We start from the raw sequence: 22,431 nt of genomic DNA, 5'->3' as shown, positions 1-22,431 counted from the left end.
AAGATGCGTTCAGGCAGCTCCTCACCTCCGATCTGTTCTCTTGTTTGTACCTGAGCAATATGTCCAAAGGTAATACAAAGGGTCAGAGTTTATTTATGTTATTTTCCTTTTTTAAAGAGGAAGCAGCTGGAAGACGTGCCTTCCAAAATTGGAGTAACGTCTGATGCATGGATTGCCAAATTCCATTTCCTCCCATATTAAATTATTTTTGGCTTCAGCAGCCTTCTTTTGGTAGGCTGGCTTGTATTCGAAATTGTTTAGGTGGCATGAATCATTTGTATACTTTGGGTTCCCTGCTCTGAGCACACACGTGCTTTTATCTGGGCAGCTAGTCGAGTAATTAGAGAGATAGACATGGCCCAGTCTGTAGAGACAGAAAAAAAAATCCACTTGGGGAGGATCTGTGCCTCTCTTCTTTCAAATCAATTGGCAAACCATCCCAACCACTAAGCAATTCAGATAAAGGTGTCACTGACCTGAGTAGTAAAGAATTTATGTGTAGCTAATTCTGCTCATCCCACCATAAAACATCTTCCTACAGGGCCTAGAAAGAGGTTCTGGGATATAAAAACAAGCCTGTGCTCTTAGTCGGCGACTTCCCAGCTCTCAACGGATGTCTCAGGAGCTGCCAGGGGAAACTGTTAACTGGACAAAAGTTTCAAGAAATGCAGAGCAGAAATCAGGATGGCCTCCCTAAGTGACTTATTTCTGTTTGAAGGAAGGAACACTATGTTAGAATAACAAATCATGGCTGCTTTTCAAGAGGAAAAAAACCTCTTGTTCTGAAGGCAGATAGATTTTTAGAGTGTAAATCATTTGATGAAGGCTCTGTGTGTATGTGGGTGTGTGGTGTGTGGGTGTGGTTTGTGTGGTTTTTGTGGTGTGTGTGTGTGTGTGTGTGTGTATGTGTGTGTGATTGAGTGTGTGTGTCTGTGTGTGTGTGCGGTGTGTGGGTTTAGTTTGTGTGATTTTGTGGTGTGTGTGTGTGTGTGGTGTGGGTTTGGTTTATGTGTTTTTTTGTGGTGTGTGTGTGTGTGTGTGCTGTGTGGGTTTAGTTTGTGTGATTTTTGTGGTGTGTGTGTGGTGTGGGTTTGGTTTATGTGGTTTTTGGTGTGTGTGTGTGTGTGTGTGTGTGTGTGTGTGTGTATCTGGAGACGATGGACATCCTGTCTGCAGGAAATTGCCAGGAGACTTGAGCATTTTCCCGAGTCAGCCTCAGATGGTACGCAGCTCTGCGTGTAATACAAGCAAGCCGTGTTACTAGGCAGTCTTTCTTTGTTGATCTCTTTAGCCTCACGAAGTCTTTTCAGCTTCTCCATCAATGAGCCTTTTATTTTATTTTCTTTATTGTTAATTTTGGGAATTTTACTTTCATTTAAGAAACTGAAATACATATCACCTCTCACACTTTCTTCCTGAGTCCTCCCCCATCCATAGCCTCCCCTATTGGCTCAAGCTGACTTTGAACTCAAGATCCCTAACCCCCAGCCTCTCAAGTGATAGGATGCCATGCCTTGCTGTCTTGTATGGCTCCTGCCTGGTCTTTGTAAGGGAGAATTTATTGCTGAAGCCATAATATCGAGTCTGTTTCCCACTGGCCTCCTCTCACCATCTTCAGCAGGAAGGACTCTTTGCTTCCTTTACCCATATTTCCTTTATACAGTGTTTGCTATCCACGGGGACACAGGCATCTTCAGGAATGAGAACCGTGCAAAGGCTTGACCGGTACTCAGCAACTCGGTGGTGTTGTTTATGGTCTTTGTATGACTGTTTGCAAAGCAGCGAAGTGCTTCTGTGTTGGGTTTACCCAGAAGGGCATCAACCATGAGAAGAACTGGCAATTCAAAGACACCCCCCCACCCCCCGCAGGTATACCTGAGAAGTACAGCTCAGGGCTGTGTGGTTATATGTGCAGAGATCTGTGCTTTTTAATTTGGAAAAACAAATCTCAGAGTTTCTGTATTCCCCAAGATATCTCTCTTAATCATTCTTGAAAAATACCCAGGCACATTAAGCCCTTCCTATCTCTGTCATAAAATGAGACACACTGGGAGATCATAAACACAGCGTGGTGTTCTTATGTCAGTGGGCAGAAGCAGAGGGAACAGTGAATTTTGCTTCTAAATCACAGACTGGCAATCCTAGTTAAATATGATGATACTTTGTGGAAGCTCATATTTCAATGTAATGTAAAGGGTTTCTTTGATATATTTTTCTGTTTTAAAATGTGGGTAGAATTTTTCTAAGATATTTAATATTTGGTTAAAACGCAAGATTTTGGCTTTTTTGTGTTCTTTTATAACAACTGTTCTCAACCTGTGGGCCACAGCCCCCAAAGCGTCATCAGAAATTTATATTATGATTCATAACAGTAGAAAAATTACAGTTATGAAGTAGCAATGAAATAATTTTATGGTTGTGGTCACAACATGAGGAGCTATATTAAGGGCTCATAGCATTAGGAGGGTTGAGAACCGCTGTTTTATATCCTGCTGTGGGACAGGCAAAGAAGACTTTGATCTTGAAAGGCACAGGGCAGTAGAAGGGACAGATACAGCAGTGTCAGGCAAAAGTCATGAATGATTCTGTGAGCTGAGACTGAAGGCCTTGGAGAAGTACTTTACATTTGACCTTAAGAGGGAAGATCTGTGTGTGTGTGTGAATCGATGTGCCTCTCACCAGCTCAGCCTGTTGACGGAGCACCTTCCCAGGTGGGATTGCCAGTCCATCCAAGGGTAAACACGACACTGCTCATCATAACCCTGAAAGCTTATTCCCTTTACTTAAAAAAAAAAAAGATTTATTTATGCGTATGAGTGCTCTATTTGCATGTATGCCTGCACGACAGAAGAGGACATCAGATCCCATTATAAATGGTTTTGAGTTACCATGTGGTTGCTGGGAATTGAACTCAGGACCTGTGGAAGAGCAGCAAGTGCTCTGAACTGCTGAGCCATCTCTCCAGCCCACCTGCTTTACTTTTTAAAAAAGATCTGTAGTAGTCTTGGTGCAAGATTATTCTGCATTCACCGGGGTTATCGTCCTGAATCTCTTAATTTTTTTTTAACTTTATGTTTTGAAACAGAATGTTGCTATATACATGGGGTAACCTCAAACTCTTGTTCCTCCTATCTCTACTGCTTTGTTTAAGATCTGAGGCTGTGTTCAAGCTTCCAGGCATGAACAAATATTGGTTGTGTTGGATCTCAGATCAATCCTAATTTTGAACACTAGGAAATCCAGTCTGGGAGAACAGACCTCCTCTGGACCTGTTATAAATGATAATAGTAATACACAGGATGATAGCTGTGTACTTCCCAAGCACAGAGCAAATGCCTCAGCTTGCTGCCTGACTTTGCTGTGCATGAGAATGTCCTTTGAGTTCTCTGCCTCTGCAAGTCTATGGTATGGCCTGGAAGTCTGCTTTCTAAGACATGTCCAGGGTAGAGCCTTAAACTGCATCTTCACAAACACTTTGTTCGTTACCATTTTAAAACCATCACAAGAACAAGAATTCCAAAAGGTCCATGCTATTAAAAATCTCATTTCTCAGGGAGATCCAATCACTTCCCTAGGTTATTGGTCTACTAAGTTGCCTCCCAAAGCACATGGCCCTCTGACTGTCTGAACTCACAAGCAAAACCTCAGGTGTTTAATTCTCAGATACTATATCTATACTATACCCACCTCCCTTTGCTGATGGATACTCTCTAAGATGCCCACATTTCCTAGACAGCAGTCCTTGAGGGCCCCATATCTCATAGTCTGCTGTGATACATGGAAATTAGGGAGACTATACAAAGCGAAGTTGGTAATATTTCAGATCATAGCTACCTTGTCTTGGAGTCTTCAAGGGCTGAATGGAAACAGCTCAAGGCAGAATGGATGGCCATGTGTGTGTTTTTCACTCTTCCAACTTTAGAAATCTTAGCACTCTGTCCTTCTACAGGCCTTTCCACAATGTCACCTCCTCTCCATCAGGACAGAACAACTACTTGAAGGCCTTTTATCCACCCAGCCGTGCAGAGCCCTCCTGCTTGACTTACTTGCATGACATGATGGGGTCCCAGTGTAGGCTTTGCTCTTCCTCTATCTCTGTATGCTCTTCCATTCTGGGGAGAATCCTGCAGACACACAAGGGCTTCATCGCTGTAAGGTGTCCATCCATGAAAACCCCTCGAGAACGTTTGCTTTCACCACCTGTGAAATCAAAAGCCCACGTCACCCTCTGTACTGAGGGTAGGAGTGACAGAGTGTATGTTCCAACACAGTTTGTCGGGGTGCTGTGCTGCCTTGTGGTCGTGGTCTCCTCCCTGTGATCTAGAAGGCATCTGCTTGAGGAATTGCTCCTACAACAGAAAACAGAGAAGGCTTCGTGGATTCTTGACAGGTGTGGCCTCCCTGTGTCTCTCTTGGGGCCTCGCTGTTTATCCCAACAGCATAAACCTGAGAAGCCTTGGAGGATAGAAATCTCTTTAGCCTTGGCTTTGCATGTTGTAGGCTAGGATGGCCCTTGCCCCATTTGCCAGTCTCCTCTTCCCAACTGCAGAGCTCACTGAAGAGGAAGCTGCCTACCAAGCTAAGTGGCATTGTGACAGGCCATATCGTTGAGCCTCAGTTTCCTTGTCTGTAGTGGAAAACAATAGTGACTTTGGAGAGGCTAAAATGAGTTGAGGAACAGAGAGATGGGCCTCTGCCTGAGAGCTGTGCCTGAGCAGATGCATCACTCCTTCCTGCCTCTCTGTAGATGTCAGAGCCCCACAGTTGCTTTACCTCCTTTTAATCCAGTGTATCTGCTCCTCCTGCCCCTCTTCAAGTCCTTCAGAAGTTGGACTGCCCTGCCCTTTTCCTTCTGAAAAGATGTGACTATTCTGTTTCTAATGCCCTGTCACTGATGTCATTTCCTCTGTGGCTTCATGTTGTCATACAGTAATATCCAGCAGGTCCATATATCTTCAGCCTGGATCTTGCTCTCCTGAGCTCCAGATTTGTCCCATTGTCTCAAAATATTAGCAGGGGACTCTCTCTGGTACTCCTATGGATGCCAAGATCAGTGTTTCTCTTAGAGTGCTGTGTTTGCATAAAGCCTACATGCATCCACCTAGAGGAGTGGTTCTCAACCTTCCTCATGCTGCAACCCTTTAATACAGTTCCTCATGTCGAGAAGACCCTCAACCATAAGATTATGTTCATTAATACTTCATAACTATAATTTTGTGACTGTTTATGAATTATGGTATGACTATCCAATAGGCAGGGTATCTGATATGTGACCCCCAAAGGAGTGACCAATAGGCTGAGAACTGCTGTAGGAGATGCTTTCGCTCACCTCTAGATGCTCTAAAACATCAAAAGCGGTATAAATACTAAATAATTGGCTCAAATGCTGTCCTGTTTAGATAATAAAGGAAACTGGGGATGTACCTATTCTATGTACCTGTTTGCAATAACTGAATAAAATCCTTTGAACCTGTTTCTTTGCTAAATCTATAGACATGGAACTCAACGATTCAGAAGGCTGACTACACACCTTCTTGTCTGTCTTTGATGGTTTCATGAAGTACTCACTAGGCTTCTCAAATTCAGTGCTCTGTGATCCTGGATCTGCTCCTTTCTCCATCTCCACACCTTCATTATGTCACCCTATGGCACCTCCAGCTGCCCTGGTGCCTCAGCTGAAGAACTTCTTATCCTAAGATGCACTCCAAACTGGGACAGACTGGATGAGAGGAAGACGGTGAAAACTAGATAGAAAGGAGCTTGAAGTTCCTCCCTGGGGTGCTGAGAATATAGTATGTCTTAACAAGGTCCGAGTTGCATGGATTTGGGCATTTGTCAAAATATATCAAATGCTACACATATGAGCCATGCATTTTGCTGCATGCAGATCCCATGAGGAGAGAAGGGATATGTGTTCCAGTCGACTCTGCTCACCACCTCCACACCTGATCATAGCCAGGAAGCAGTATTTATCTGTATGTCCAGCCTTCTGCCACTTATTCATAAGATCTCACCTTGATCACTCATTATATCCCTTCACACTAACTGGCGTCAAGGTTTGACTCAGATCCTAACACTCCCCGGTTTACACCTCAGTCAGCTCCCCATTGCAATAAGGACAAAAATCCAAACCTTCTTCCATGGCTCTTACTCTGAGACTCTGTCACAGTCTCTCCTAGAGGACTTCTCTCTCTCAAGCCACTAGCTCCTAGGCTCCAGCCACATGGGCTTGGGAGCACTCTCTTTCCCACACTGACCATTCTGGCTTGGAAAGATCTTATAGCTGCTGCCTGGCTCGTAGTTTATCACCCCTGAGACCTCAAATTCCATTCTGTTAGGAGAGCCTCTTTCTAACTGCTAGTTCATTTCCACCTCTCATAGCTCACCTGTTCCTTGTCTGCTTTCTCTTATTAACCTTCCTCCAAGGCACTTCTCAGGGTCTGAAACACCAGTCCTTTAAATCCAGTGGCCATGTCTTGTGTGTACTGTGACCATTGACAGTACTTGCCGATTACTAGTAACTCCCAAACTAGATTTTGACTGTTCCCTTGCCTAGCGCCTGACATAGCAACTGCAAGAAAATTGTTGGCTAATTAAAAATTTTATTATTTACTCCCTTCTCTTTCTTGTGTCTTTTCTCCACTTCCTGAGGTATGGAAAAATTAATGTGTCTCCTGGCCCTGTTAAGTTTCTATACTTAACATTGCTGAGCTTCATTTTTTTTTTTTAAATTGCAAAATGAGGTCAGCGATCATCACCTCGGGTGGAGGCCTGTAACCCCTGGAGGAAGGTGTCCTTGCAGTGGGTGTATGTTTCATCACCTTTGAAAAAGTGCACTCTGGCTAATGGCTTTCTTTGAAGCCTCGGCTTTTGAGCTTTCTTGTCTAGGAGGTTTCATCAGATGCAGCTGTTTAGGGAATTCACTCAGAATTCCAAAGTTTTTAACATCAACTACAAAACAACCCCCCCCCCAAATGCCTAGGGAAGTTAGGATTGCAATAAACATATATTTATGTTTGAGTCTGTTAGACAAAGAGTTTCCCAAGAACAAAAGTTGAACTGTAAGCATGGAACTGCAAACTTCCTGTTTGTACTCCCCCCAGAGTTCGCTCCCACCTCTTAGCCACTATCACTGTTGGAGCACTTTGCAAAGGATTGCAGGTCTGAAAACTGAAAAACTGTCAGAGCCAGCAGATACTAGTGTGTATACCCTTCCCCAAGAAAGAGGAAAATAACGTGGCAGTGTTTCTGGAAACCCTCTAGCTTGTTTTAGTTGTTTATACTGCTCCTCATGTTACTGGGATAGGAACGGTCCAGCGGCTTTACTGTTTAGAGCTGTGGTTTGAAAAGGAGGGGTCCCCTTCATAATGCTGTAAAGTTGGCAATGCCTGAAATAGTAGAAACCACTATTGTGCATATATAAGAGATGTGAAAGGGCTGGAGAGTTGGCTCAGCAGTGAAGAGCACTTGCTGAAGACCAGCTTTGATTCCCAGCACCCACATCCCAACCATCTGTAACTCTAGTACCAGGGAGCCAAAGCCCTCTTCTGACCTTCATGAGCACCAGACACACACATGGTACATAAACACACACGCAGGCAAAACATACATATAAAATAATATAATTTTTAAAAATGTAAAGAGAGGGAATGTGAGAATTGGAAGGGTCTGTGGACATCATCCAATCAGGCTCTTGCTATGTAATTGCTGTGCAGTAAGAAGGCTATAGAAAAAATACAAACTTGACAGATGGTAACTCTTAATCTTTCTCTTTTGATTGCTGGGGATTAAGCCTGGGGCTTTGCTTATGCTAATCCCATGCTCTATTAATGAGCTCCAACCCCAGGCCCTCTTGGGTATTATGAGGGACAGTGGGGGTCATTCCACCTAGTGGCGTGCATAGCGTGGTCTACTGCAATACTTTCTCACAGGGCTCATGGATCCTCACAAGGCAGTCCTGAGTCACTCAACACTGAAGACATAGACAGACATTATTAAATCTCCTTCTCAAGGAAGAAGAGAGGCCTTGAGAAGCCCACCATAATAGACCAACTTTGTGTGGCTTCTCTAACCTCTGGGACCCCTGGGAGTTTTTAGATGATGCTGGGTGAGGTGTGGTTAATGGGAAGTATATGATTTTCCTAGGGCTGTTCTACCAGAGTGCCACAACCTGGTCAATCAGGAAAACTCACAGATGTGTATTCTCCCATGGTTGGGGAGTAGGGGCAGGACTTTGCAAGTCAAGGTGCTGGCAGAGCTGTACATCTTTTCAGAGGTTTGGGGAGAAGCTTTTTCCTTGTCTCTGTAACTTCAGGCCACTCCCATAACTGCTTCAATATACACACTGACTTCTCTGTCATGTGACAGACTTCCCTCTGCCTTCCTCGTGTAAAGTGCTTGTGGTGACAGGACCCATTTTGGATAATTCTCAGCCACGTCTTCATCAGAATTCCTTTATTTAATTATCTTCAAAGACCTTTTCCCAAATAAGGTTCTGTTTACAGGTTCTAGGGATTAAGACATAGACAGACCTTTGGAAGATAAGTTTTCAGTCTACCACAGTGCTTCAAGTCAGGAGACCTGGATCACGTTCCCACTTTGCCATGAACTCCTCTGGTCACAGAGTACGTACGTCACAAGTCAGGCCCCTTTCCAGTATCCCCTTGGAGTCTCAGTATCCTCAAGTTTAAAAAGTGAGATCTATTTACAGAAGCTTCAGTAGTTCACAGATGTGCGTGGTGGAGGGTGCGTACACATGCATGCATGCATGAGTACCTGCCTGTGTGGAAGCCAGAGGACAACCTCCAGTGTTGTTCCTCAGGCGCCATTCAGTTTTCGTTTTTCTTTTCTTTTGTTTTGTTTCTTTAATGAGTCAAGGTTTCTTACTAGGCTTGAGCTCCCCAGACCAGGTTGACTGGCCAGTCACCCACGGAGACCCACCAATCTCTGATTCCCAACACTACCATATCTAGATTTTTTTTTACATGTGTTTTGGAGCTTGGAGACAGGTCCTCATGCTTTTGAGAAAAATAATGTCTGAGCTAAAATACTAAATGTAGGACAGGTAGTTGAGTAAATACTGCTGCATTATAACTATGCATCTCAAATGAAAAGCGGTTCATTTTGGTTGAGAGTTCCAGGGTCTTGGTCCATCCTGAGGGGTGGGGGTGGGGGGGAAACTATGGCAGCAGGTGCTGGAAAAAAGCGGGTCACGTTGCATCCTCTGTCAGGAAAAAGAACGTGATGAAGGCTAGTACTTACCATGATTTGTTCTTACTATGAATTCCAGAACCCCACCCATGAGATGGAACCACCTACGTTAAGGGTGTGTCTTCCCATCCCTCCTAATCTAGATAACCCTTTCCAGATAGGACTAGAAGCTAACCTAATCTAGGTAATGCCTCACAGATGTCGCTGGAGGCTGGTGGTCTGAGTGATTTTTAGATCCTGTTGACAGTCAGTATTAAGCAGTATACACATCATAGTTTCTTAGCTCACCAGATGTTCCTAGATATGCTGTTCTTGACCCATATACAAGTCAAGAAACAAAATGTTTCAGTGCCTCAGATGTCCCCTTTTGACCTTCCTCCATGTCCTTCACATTATTATTTCTAACAGATTTTTGCCTGTTTTGTACTGAATAAAAGTACTTCATTATCCATTTTGATCAGTATTTTGTTTGTGAGTTTTCATTATTTTGTTGTATATACTTGCAAATTATTCATTTTAATTGGTATGTATTGCTATTGTAAAATATACCATGCTCTAACTGTATCTATCCAGATAGATAGATAGATAGATAGATAGATAGATAGATAGATAGATAGATAGATAGATAGATAGATAAGATGGTAGAGATAATTATACCACTTGAAATGGTAATGCTATTTCATAACCACCACCAAAATAAACCTGCAGACTGTCTAGCAAAATCCTCAATGCTAGGCATGGGGAACTTCCTTTTGAGTTATTGGTCAGGGGAGTTCAAGAGACTCCCAGAACAATACAGGTTATTGCCATTGTCCGTGGTTGCCTCCCATATGAATGCAATATCTAGTGCTGAAATCATGACACACTTTGGACTACACACTTGAAGGAGGAACTGAGCTGAGACAGGGATGGTCAGGCTTCCCCCGGTTATCCATCCATTCCCAAATGGTCATCCCTAAAACACACACCCATACACACACACACACACACACACCACTAAAGGGAATCAACAGATTGTATTTATAAATCTCTGTGTATGTGTAACAATAATAACTAATGAAGAGGTTATGAATTTGAAAGGAAGTATGTGGCAGGAGGTATGAGAGGACTTAGAGACAGGATGGGGAAAATAATTTAAATATATATGAATTCTCAAAAAAAAAACTGGTTAAAAAAGAATAGAAAAGAAAAGGAAAGATACCACGATTTTACATTTAGTTATGCATAAGATTTTGGTTGGTTTCTAGTTAGATGCCACTACAGACAGTGCTGGTGCCAGGTAATCTTAACTGCCAGTTGGATACAACACAGAATCATCTGGAAAGAAATTCTTAAGGAGGAATTATCTAGCTCAAGTTGGCCTTGTCTTGCTTGTTAATTGAGGTAAAGACCACCCTCGATGTAGGCAGCTCCAGTCTACGAGCCACGCCCTGAGCTACGTAAGAGGGAAGAAAGCTCATTCTGCAGCCTGTGAGCAAGGACCTGTGGCTGTGGGGGAGATGCACTAAGTTCTTGGCTTGCTTTGCTGAAGGGAGGGCCTGTGACCTGAAATTGTAAGCCAAGTAAACCCACCGTCTTGGTGTTCTATCTAAGCTGGGCATTCTATCACGGACATTTTAGCAACTTAGCTTTCAAGAGAACGTATAATGTCAAAACGCAACCCTTTGCTCTTTTAACCATTAACTTTCCCCATAATCAATTGTTCCAGCTACTGCATCACATGGAGAACTTTAAAAACAAAAGTATCTTAGCTGAACAGTTTATACAAAACAGAACCTTCACAGTTCTGGAAACTGGGGGCATCTAGCAAATTCACTGGCTGCTGTCATGATAGCTTCTGTCTACCTGTGTCTCATATGATGGACAGAAGAGCGAGCTAGCTTTTTGAGAGAGCATTTACTCTTTCTTTCTTTCCTTCCCTCCCTCAATCCCTCTCCCCTCTCTTCCCTTCTCTGTCCCCTCCTTCCTCCTCTCCTTTGTGAGTCAGGGTCTCTCTTTGTAGTACATGCTTGCCTGGAGTTGACTGTGTAGCCCAATCTGTCCTTGAACTCAACAGATCCTACAGCTTCAGCCTCTGGAATGCTGAGGTTACAGATGTGAACCCCTGCGCTTGGCACTGGGGATCCCTTCATATAGGGTACCCATTCAATCTAGAGAGCTCTATCCTGAGGACCTAGTTTACCATCTAAAAGCTTCTACCTCCTAGTACTGTCACCTCAGGTTAAGATTTCAACATAATGAATTGGGGAGTGTAGACACCCAGGTGATTGAAAGGGACTGTTCTCTTTCTATGGATTTCCTGTCCACCGCCCTCCCAAGCTATTATTGCCATCCTCTGCATGTTCTTGATGTGCTGAAATGTTTTAAACAACCACTCTTTTCAAAATGCACCCTCTATTACCTTGTAGTAGAACGGGGATAGGATGTGTGAATCTGCTCTGTGTCCCGGATTCCCATTTGACACTGCTCATTTGCCAACCCCTTCTTCCTCTGACTCTTTTGAGGAGAAAGAGGATGGCCATCACGAACAGCTCCTACCTTCCCATTTCAAATTCCAAAGACTGGATTTGGAGCAACCCAGACTGTCGTGCAGACGATAGCTGAAGGTTGGGGCAGAGGCAGCAGTTAGTGGGAGGAGCTGGCACAGGCTGTCAGAATGCTATGGACATGAGCCAGAAACCTGGTGCCACTTTCCAAAAGGCTTAGGAGTTGCCAGGCGAGCTCAGCCATATGATTCTTCTTTTGCCCAGCAAACTAAAACCTATGTTTCCTCGGCTAGTATGGTCGGATCAAGATACTTCCTGGATCCTCAAGCTGATTTTGGTCATAGAATCATAAATGAAACATGAAGATGATGTGCCAACTGGGTAATAACAAATGTGAGTGAGTTGGCCTAGGATTCCATTCATTTGTGTCACTTTGGCAATTGTTGTGTTAGTTGGAAAAAATGCTACATGTTGGGCTCAGTTACCAAAACACTCCAAAGAAATGTAAATAATATTAGGCTCAGTGCCCCACGCTCCTTACTGACTTGTCACTTTCTTATTAGGTGGCCTTTAAAATGCCTCTGTGATAGATGAGTGAGGAAGGGGGCATTGGGAAAAATGTAGTTTAAATGTCTCTGGTAGGCTCTTGTGTCAGTTTTTCTTGCCTAATAACCAAGAAGTGAGGAGGGGGGAAGGGGAGAGAAATGGTTAGGACAGGTAAGCAAGAGACTCTGGGAAATTTGTTTTCTCTTCAAATCAATAAACAATTATGCTATGCTTTTCTGTGGGAATGTAATAGCTGACAAAAGAGAATCAATGATGAAGTTATTCTGCCTTCTGGAGGTACGATTATAATAGCAGTTGTCACTTACTGAGCGTTTTCTTTATAACCAGCAGTGTGATAGGGACTTTTCTACACCATGGGTCAGTGGATGCTTTGTTAAGATCCACATGAAAAAACTAAAAGTTTTTTTTTTTTTTCAAATCGAGAGGTAAAATCAAGGGTGTACTTATTTAAACAACAAACAAATTCCCACAGAATTCGATTGATTAAATTAAAAATATTAAGAGGTAAGTGATATTCTTTTGGGAAGGTGAGGAGGAAAGGATAAAGGGCATCTAGATTTCCTAGATGGCAAATGCTCCTCTATAAAACTCTCTTGAAGCTCAAGAGTCACAAAAGCAGGTGGTGGGCTGGCTTTGCCCCCATAGACCTTAGCTTTATTTACATATTGCCTGAGAGCAGCTGTAAAGGTCTGGTCTCACTGCTTCACTGTCCTGTAGACCCAGATTTGTTTTGTCCTGCCCTGCCAACTTAGCATATGGCCTCTTTCTTCAAAGTCACTCCACAGTCATAGTCTGACCAACCACTGCCACCACATCTGCAGTCCAGGCAACAAGAAGCAAAATGGAGGGAGATAAATCTCTCTTGGCTCACGTCTTGGAAGGAGATTTCCCCAAGTTCCATTCTACTGGCAATGCCGTTGCTTTGCTGGAACGTGGACATAGGACCATCATGTGTTAAATGAGGCTGAGGATTCAGTTGTTTGTTACAGCTGTTACTGTGCTTGGATAAGAATCCTGTACTGAAGTACAAGAGGACATGCAGGGGTAATGACAGCAGTCCACTCCTCTCTGTAATTTCAGTTTCCATGATTTAAGTTACCTTGGCCAGCCGTGATCTAAAAATATTCAAGGGCAAATCCAGAACTAAACAGTTTATATGTTTTGAACTGTGATTGCTCTGACAGCTTTTGTGCTGACTCATGACCTACTTTGTCTTACCAGGCAGGAGGCTTGTTCCTTTGTCCTGTGCATCCATTCCATATGTGACAGCTGCCTGGTGCTCACTTAGTCACCATTTTGTTACCTGTTTGTCATGTTGATGCGTTTGTATTTAAGAAATATATGGTTTTAAAAATAGGGAAATAGCCCAGTCAGTAAAGTGCTTTCCTTGCTAGCATGAAAGCCAAGCTTGTCTCCAGAATCCCCTTGGGGGGGTGGGGGCACCTAAACTAGAAGAGTATCTAGGCCTGATTGATGGCACATCCTTGTAGTCCCAGTGCTGGGGAGGGAAATGGATATAACCCTCAGGCTCCCCAACCAGTCACCCTATCCTAGTTGGTGTGTTCCAAGCCACTGAGAAAACCTGTCTCAGAGAAATGTGGATAGTGTTTGAGGAAAGACTCCCAAGGTTGTTCTCTGGCTACACACACACACACACACACACACACACACACACACACACCAAATAAACCATAATCAGTACTGCCTTAGGTTTTCTATTGCTGTGATAAAACACTATGAAAAGAAGCAATTTAGAGAGGAAAGGGTTTATTCCATCTTACAGCTTGTAGTCCATCATCCAGTGAAGTTAGGGCAAGAACTCAAGGCAGAAGCCAAGAGGCAGGCACTGATGAACAGGCTACAAAGGAATGTTGCTTACTGGTGTGATCCTCTTGGCTTGCTCAGCTTGTTTTATATATTTGTGTGTGTGTGTGTGTGTGTGTGTGTGTATACCCCAGAACCACAACCCAGGGGTGGCACAACCCATAATGGGCTGGGCCTTCTCACATCAATCACCAATCAAGTAAATGCATGACAGACTTGCCCACAGGCTAATCTTATAGAGGCATCTTTTCAATTGAGAGTCCTCTCTCCAAGTAGCTCTAATCTGTGTCAAGTTGACAAAAAGTGGAGTGGGGAGCCCAACAACAACAACTAGCCAGCGCCAATACCATCTATGGTTTCAGACATTCATTGGTGGTCCTGGAGCTTAGGCCCAGCATATAGCAGGAAATAATGTAACTAGTTTTCAGCCATGAATAATTCAGTTAGAACATGAACCCCAGATAACCATCATCCCCAAGGTCTTATGCTAACAGAGTACTGCTTAATGAAAGTCTCCCCAGCTCGGTCTTCTCTCCTCTCTCCCTCTCCTGCCCTCAAGCATAATGGGCAGGTACCCATGCATATTATTAGAAATGAGGTGTTGGCTTGATTTGTCCATGCCCTGCTCCTCAAAGACATTTCCCAAGAAACCTGTGAGGGAGGTTGAGAACCATTACCCTTCTGTGGAGAGCCCTGGAAAAGCTAGAGCTGGGTCCAGCGAGAGCTGGCCGAGACTAACACTGAAATGGGGCAATTTTACCTAAACACAGAAGTACTTGGATCATATCAGACCTTTTTGCATTCATAGGGATCAGGAGACAAGTGCAGATATCAGCACGCTGGGGCATGCAAGCTGAGAAAGCTGGCAGACGCCCAGAGACCAAACTTCATGGAAGGAAGGACTTGAGAATAAGGAAACAATGACCAGACATGTGACCTTTCCCAGTGACCCCACTTACTACTATGTCGTAGAATTTGTCTGGGAAAGTGCACATCTTATCTGAAATGGGAAGCTGGAGGAAAGCTGATAGGACTGTCCCTGCTCTTTCTACATGTATGCGTATGCATGTATTCCTGGCCCTGAGGGAGAACATTAGGTGCTTGCCAGGTAGCACTGGGTTCATCTTGCACCATCTCACAGCAGTCCTGTGGGGTACCATCATCATTCCATCAGAGGATAAGTATATGCTCTGTTGAGAACTTACGAAACTTGCCCAAGACCACACAGCTCATAATTGGACTCAAGCTCGGGCAGTTGGAACCAAGTCTTCATTTTCAACTGTACAGTTCATGGCTAGAATACTTAAGTCACCCTGTGAGATAAAAGCTATAATACTATTATAGAGAAACATGGGATTTGTGGTGATTAATTTTTGGCTTGGTAAGGACAGGGGAAACTTCTAAGAGGTAGTGACATTTGAGCTGAAAGCCTCATTTCAGTCTCATTTTGAGCTCAACTCAAAAAATGATAAGAGCTGTGTGGGAAGGAAGAATAAAAGTCCATTGAGATAAATTGTGGCTAGTCAAAAATTTCCTCTAATATACCATAATCATCAGGAAGTAGGCATGGCAGTTAGGAGATGTGAAATGGCTCCTAGGATCTTGTTTTTTCTCCCTTTCCTCTGCATCACTATCAGTACTGCTATTCACAGTCTTGAGGCCTCTCCTCATTCCGCTCTGCGCTGTCTTATATGTCATAGTTGCAGAAGCAAAGTTCTGGCCAGAAGATGACTTGCACGAAGTTTTAAAGGCCTTCCGTGGAATTTTCTGGGCTTCTTCCCACCACATTCATGATTCCAGTTTGTCTAAGCCTGGCTATGTGTTTGTGTGAGAGAACAAAGCTCGTAAAGAAAAGAGGAGGCAAAAGGAGGTTTGGGTAATGAGTCTCTTGCTTAATCACACCAGCAGGCCAAAGAAAGGGCCATAAAATATTTAGCAAACCTTTGCATTAACATTTCTGCCATGCTCCCTGCAGACACTGGAGAGCTCTCCAGAGGATGCAGCTATCCAGTACCAAGTGAGGGAGGGAGTCATTTTTGAGGCAAGGCATTTCCTTGTGTGATCCTGAACTTGCAGCCAGCTGAAGTACTTTGCATAGGAACATGTGTTGAGGTTTGAGTGTGACTCTTCACAGTTACCTATAGAGACCCCACAGGCCTCTTACCTTGACTCTTGTGAGGTAGACCAAAGGATCTTCTGCACATTCCAAGTGGCTCTGACTTTTCCTAAGGCCACTGTGTCTTGAGAGGTTTGTTTATGATTTGATTAATGGTGACAAAACTCTGGTGATATACAAGTCCTTGATTTTTTTTTTCTCCCTCTCTTAGTTTAAAGAATTCTTCGAATAGCTGTGTTTGCCCTCCCCAGAGACTGCCGATTGCATCAGCAAATCTAACAGTTGTCCCATGGTCACCTCCAAATAAGGCATGCCATACATATTCCAGCTGCTGTGAGGTCTCAAGCTGGTCAAGAAATCAATTATTGTGTACTAAAAAGCAATTCTTCATCTGGAGTCATGAACTCCTGTGTTATTTTTAAGCCAACCTTTAATTTATGTGGTACACAGAACCTGGCTTTTCAAGTGAACTTTTGGAAGGTTCATGGGAGAGAAACAAGAAAGGAGGGGGAGGTAGTTGGGGGAGGTGGGGTAAAAATGTCTGAACAACTCTGTGACAGTTTAAACAAGGGCTCCCAACAAGAGTTCACCCAACAGTTGCTCCCAGCACTGCCGACCTGTAATGTTCAGTGGATCATTTATACTGCTGGTATCTCGGCTTCATTACTTTTGAGATACATTAATTATGGCATCATTTATCCTAATGCTCTAAGGATTAAATGAGAGAATATACATATAACCATCAGTGTAATATTTAGTATACAGTTACAATCTAATAAATGATCACTCTTACTGCTATTTTATAAACTTTAAGTTTCAAACCAGAGGAGTTTCTATGTGGCTAGATATAAGGTGAATAATCAAGTCACGGGCATTCAGAAATAGGGTACAACATGCCAGGGGCCCCACAAGGCTGTCCACAGTGACACTCTGGTGGAAACCTGTCTGGTTTCTTGAAAGATAAGGTTTTGTTGAAGCATAATCCTTGAACATTTGGATTGTCTTCGGTTGTTGCTCTGCAAGAGCAGAACGATATTCATGATAGAAACCACATAGCCCACCAAGCCTAATATTTTCACTACCTGGCCCATACAGAAAAAGTCCATTGGTCCTTGATGTAATCCAGTAAGATACCTTTGAGCAAAGCAAGACTATGGAAAAAGGAAATGACTTGCCAAGAAGCCCAGCGTGTCCTTCATAAATGCTCTCATACTGTGATGACTTCCCACTCTTGTACCTGCTGTGTCTTGGTTCTCCTAGGAAGTATTTTATGGAGTAGAGTGGAAAGCCCAAGTCACTGGTATATAAGAAACCATAGCAGCAGTGCTTTCGAGTCAACAGATGTGAAGGTCAATATTGGAGTGAGCAGCATCCATCCCTGTTACTGCATCACCTGAAGTGCCATCCTCATGCTTGCTGGTTTTCCAACCTAGCCTCCAATACACGTGGAGGCCATGGACTTTTAGATGGACCCTCGGGCATGTGATAGGTGTGTTTGATGATGATTGAGTTTAAATTTTTCTTTTTTATTTTTATTTTTTTATTAGGTATTTTCCTCATTTACATTTTCAATGCTATCCCAAAGTCCCCCATACCCACCCCCCCCCCGAATCCCCTACCCACCCACTCCCCCTTTTTGGCCCTGGCATTCCCCTGTACTGGGGCATATAAAGTTTGCAAGTCCAATGGGCCTCTCTTTGCAGTGATGGCCGACTAGGCCATCTTTTGATACATATGCAGCTAAAGACAAGAGCTCCAGGGTACTGGTTAGTTCATATTGTTGTTCCACCTATAGGGTTGCAGTTCCCTATAGCTCCTTGGGTAATTTCTCTAGCTCCTCCATTAGGGGCCGTGTGACCCATCCAATAGCTGACTGTGATCATCCACTTCTGTGTTTGCTAGGCCCAGGCATAGTCTCACAAGAGAGAGCTATAACTGGGTCCTTTCAGCGAAATCTTGCTAGTGTATGCAATGGTGTCAGCATTTGGAAGCTGATTATGGGATGGATCCCTGCATATGGCAGTCACTAGATGGTCCATCCTTTCGTCACAGCTCCAAATTTTGTCTCTGTAACTCCTTCTATGAGTGTTTTGTTCCCATTTCTAAGAAAGGGTAAAGTGTCCACACTTTGGTCTTTGTTCTTCTTGAATTTCATGCGTTTGGCAATCCTGAGTGAAGTAACCCAATCACAAAGGAACTCGCACAATATGTACTCACTGATAAGTGGATAATAGCCCAGAAACTTAGGATACCCAAGATATAAGAGTTTAAATTTTTCTAAGGCAGGTTATGTTAGGAAGTGGTTTGCAAAGGGCTTTCTTCCTTAAGAGCGACTAGTCAAGCTGATTGTCTCAACGTTTTCGTTTTGTTGTTTCCTATTTGAAACACTTCATTTAATTTCTCCCGGCAGCCTGAAATAAGGTGGAAAACTAAGGGTATGGGTTATTTCTGCTTGTTAATTGTTTTGGACTATTTTGGGTTGATTGAAATGCATCCTTAAACATATTGCTATTAAACAACCATTGTGTTTTATTAAACTGTGAATTCATCCATAAAAAAAAATCTCATGAGACAAACTATAAATCACATGTGTGTGCAAAGTGTCAAGAGACCCTACCCCTAAGGCCTCTGGGATCTCACATATCTCCAGTGCCTAGGAAAGACTGACACATTATAGGGGCATAGTATTCGTTGAGTATTTGATGACCTAGAATTTAAGAAGTGAATCAGATTTGGCTTGAGTATGTATTCACATATAGCTGGATTACTATGCAGCCAAGGAAAGAAAGATCCCTGAGGCAGATCAGAAATAGGAAACTTGAGACTTTCACATCAGGATGAATGGTCACCAGTAAAAGATTCCCTGCCCCCAGGTGAAAAAGCAAGTCCTTGTCCGTGGTGTCCATCCACACTTCCCTCCTATCTTGTGTGTCTAGTAAATGCTCTGCTTCCTATCAGCTACATCAAGGGAAGTGTCAACAGCAACTTCTTTCTAACACACAGAAATCTTCCCATTTCTGTCTGGTCCCCCTTGCATCAGGCTTTACCGTCTGTGCACACTGGTTCAATGTGACAGGGGTGGTGGGAGCTCAGAGACCTTGCCTCCTGCTACTGAAGAACCAGTCTAGCACTCTGGTTGAATTGGTTAGAAGACAAGGAAATGGTGGCAGAACAGGAACTGACAAGCCTTAGGGATTCCTGTGGACTCTCCTGCTTCAGCACGGTCCCCTGAAGAACTCTATTAGCAGAGTTAGTTTAAATTCATTTTAAATGTTTGAAATTGCCATCACCTGCAAGTCTTAGAAGTAAGGATGTGGAGATGGCCAGCTGCTTTCAGATTGGGTTCCACATCTTGGAATTTTTTGTTTATTCCTTCCTCAAAGGTGTGTGTGCGTGTGCATGTGCGTGTGCGTGTGCGCGCGCACGCATGATATGATACAGGTCAAAGAACCTTAGGTACTATTTCTCAGGAGACCTCCATCTTGTTTTATTTGGTTTTATGGTTGGTTATTTTTGTAGCTGTTGTTTGTTTTTAAGACTAGATCTTTCTTTAATCTGGAATTTGTGGATTAGGCTAGTCTGGCTGGCCAGTAATCCCCAGGGATCTGCCCATGTCTGTCTGCCCTAGGATTTCAAGCATGAACCACCACATCTAGCTCCTCCTCTGCCCCGCCCCCATGGCTTGTAGGAATCAGATTCAGCTAATCCTGTTTGTACAGCAATCATTTTGCTGGCTGAACTGTCTTTCCAGCCATATGGGAGGATCTTTATTGTATTTCTGATGAATATGGACAATGAAGATATGAAGTCCCTACTCCTAGAAACAGGTCACAGAAAACATGGCATGTCAGATGATGACTTCTTCAATGCTGTTAAGCATGGGGCAATCATGAAGGCCATGCTGGGTATAGATCTGGAGGTAGCTCAGCATGTTGGCAAGGGTGGAGTGTCTTACCTGAAGGCCAGCATGTATGGCAAGTACCCAAGTTGTGTCAAGAACAGAATGAAAGACCCTGGGACCTAGAACAAGGGAAGTGGATGAGGGAAGAGGGAGACTCTGGGTTGGGGGTGGTGGCTGGTTGCTTCAAGGGGCACTCGGTTTCACTCTGTACTAGGAGTTTGTGGGCCTTCCTAGCTGTGCTGTAGGGATGCTGTGGGCAGAGCACTTGGGTGTCTCTAGATTGCAAGTGAAACCAGGATCAATCTAAACAATCTGTATGGACATGCAATTAGCAATTCTGTGCCGTGGACCTGGTTTCTGACACTACTGGATAAGCATTCTTATATAGCATTTAAAGGGACCTCCTGACTTACCAGTGATACTCTTTTTTTAGGCAAGTTCTCACCACCTACCCTTAAGTGACCCTCATCAGCTCTGATTGACTGAGTGCAATGATCTCCTATTTTTCCAATGTTCAATATCAAGCCCCTTTCTTCCAAGTATACTATCCAACTTTACATTGTTGTCACTCACAGTAACCGACTAATAAAGGAGGAGGAAGCAGTGAGGGAAGCTCTGGTTTGTCAGTTTCTGCCATGTGCCCATCTGAGGCGAGGTAGACTTAGCCTCTATGTGATTTGATAACTCTCCCCTGTCCCCAGGAAAACTTGGAATGTCTAGAAATGTTTTTGATTGCTCTAGCTTGGAGAAGAAAGAGGTCTCCTAGAATCAAGTGGGTTGAGCCAATGGTTCTGCTGAATGTCCTACAATGCCCAAGACCTTCTCCTGAGTAGTCTCTCCTGCACTTTGTCAGTGGTGTCGAGGCTGAGAAACTCTAATACCACTCCACAGGGAGAGCGATCTATCGCTCTGTGAGAAGCACCATTGGTCCGTCCAGGTAGGAGAAGTTTTCTCTCCCAGTTTCCATAACATTGCCAACCAGTGACACTATGGGAGAAAGCCAAATCAGGCCTTGGTAAGGCAAGGAAAGCACTAGGGTGTTAAACATCCTAGGTTCAATTACTCCTGATGCTCGGCAATTTTGAGCTCTTGAGCAAAATGTTAACCTTCTTCTAGAACCCTCTTACCAAGTCCCCGCCAGAGTTAATTAGAAGCTCCACGTGGACGCCGTATATAAACTGGCACACGACACAAGTAATGCCTTCTAGTGAACAGTCTGGTGTGTTGAAGGAACTGATGTTTTAGGTAAGGCACCATGTTTTCTGTAGAACAGTCTCCAGCCTTGAAGGGTCACCTGCATAATGGGATGCCAAGATTGAAGACAAGTAGGAAAGTTTCCTGAAAGGTAGAGAAGGGCTCCCAGTGGCTAAATTTAAGCATTTCTGCAAGCAACAGGCCAGAGTTAGTCCCCAGAATCTACATAAATGTTGAGTAGATGGGATGACTCATTCATAATTCCACCCTTGAGAGGCAGAGCAAGCCAGCTAGTGGCTCTAGACAGATGGTCCAGTTTTGGATTTTATTAAGAGATCTTGCTTCTCGATGAAGGTAGAAAAAATGGAGAAATATTCCTGAGATCCTGTTTGGGCCCACACACAGGTGAACACAGAATATATATATATGTGTGTACACACATCCACATGAGAAGAGGAAAATGAAAAAATGGTGCAAGAGACTCAGACTTGGGCAACAGAACACTGTAGCTGTGTGATAGAGCAGGTACAGGTTTCCTCATGGAACCTTGTAACATGTTGTCGTTACCAGATAATTGTCCTCTGTTGGTGACTGAGGCATGCAGTGGGGAGGAACTGTGGTGTACGTGTGTGTGTGTGTGTGTGTGTGTGTGTGTGTGTGTGATAATCTTTTACAACAGTGATTCTCAACCTTCCTAAAGCTGCAACCCTTTAATACAGTTCATCATATTATGATAACCCCTAACTGTAAAATTAACTTGTTGCTACTTCAGAACTGTAATTTTGCTACTGTTCCGTGAATCACAATGTAAATATCTGAAATGCCCCCCCACAATGGGGTCACAACCCACAGTTTGAGAACTGCTGCTTTACAGTGAACTTCTCTTAGAAAACCCGTGAACTGAAGACTCTATCTTAAAGGTCTACTACTTAACATAATTTTTCCCATGGCTTATTACTATATTTATTTTCTGGAAAGAGCAAAGATAGTATGTTGGAGATAGTAAATCATGGTGGAAAAGACTTAAAAACTGTAGGGGGTTACAGTAAATCATAGTTTTAAATTATGGCTTTCCATAGGGAATAAAAATAATTTCCCTTAAGAAATAAGTTCTACTCAGTTTTCAGCTTCAT

At 43.4% G+C, this 22,431-nt stretch overlaps 1 protein-coding gene across 5 annotated transcripts in view; it reads left to right on the top strand.

Annotated features, from left to right (window-relative positions):
- Prickle2 (prickle planar cell polarity protein 2) overlaps positions 1–22,431 on the top strand; it is a 335,444-nt gene that overhangs the window by 172,613 nt on the left and 140,400 nt on the right. The gene's annotated exons all lie outside the window — the stretch shown is intronic.

Source organism: Mus musculus, chromosome 6, assembly GCF_000001635.26.
Source record: "Mus musculus strain C57BL/6J chromosome 6, GRCm38.p6 C57BL/6J".
Taxonomy (NCBI): Eukaryota; Metazoa; Chordata; class Mammalia; order Rodentia; family Muridae; genus Mus; species Mus musculus.
Note: the sequence above shows the minus strand (reverse complement) of the source record. Positions and strands in the feature narration are given on the sequence as shown.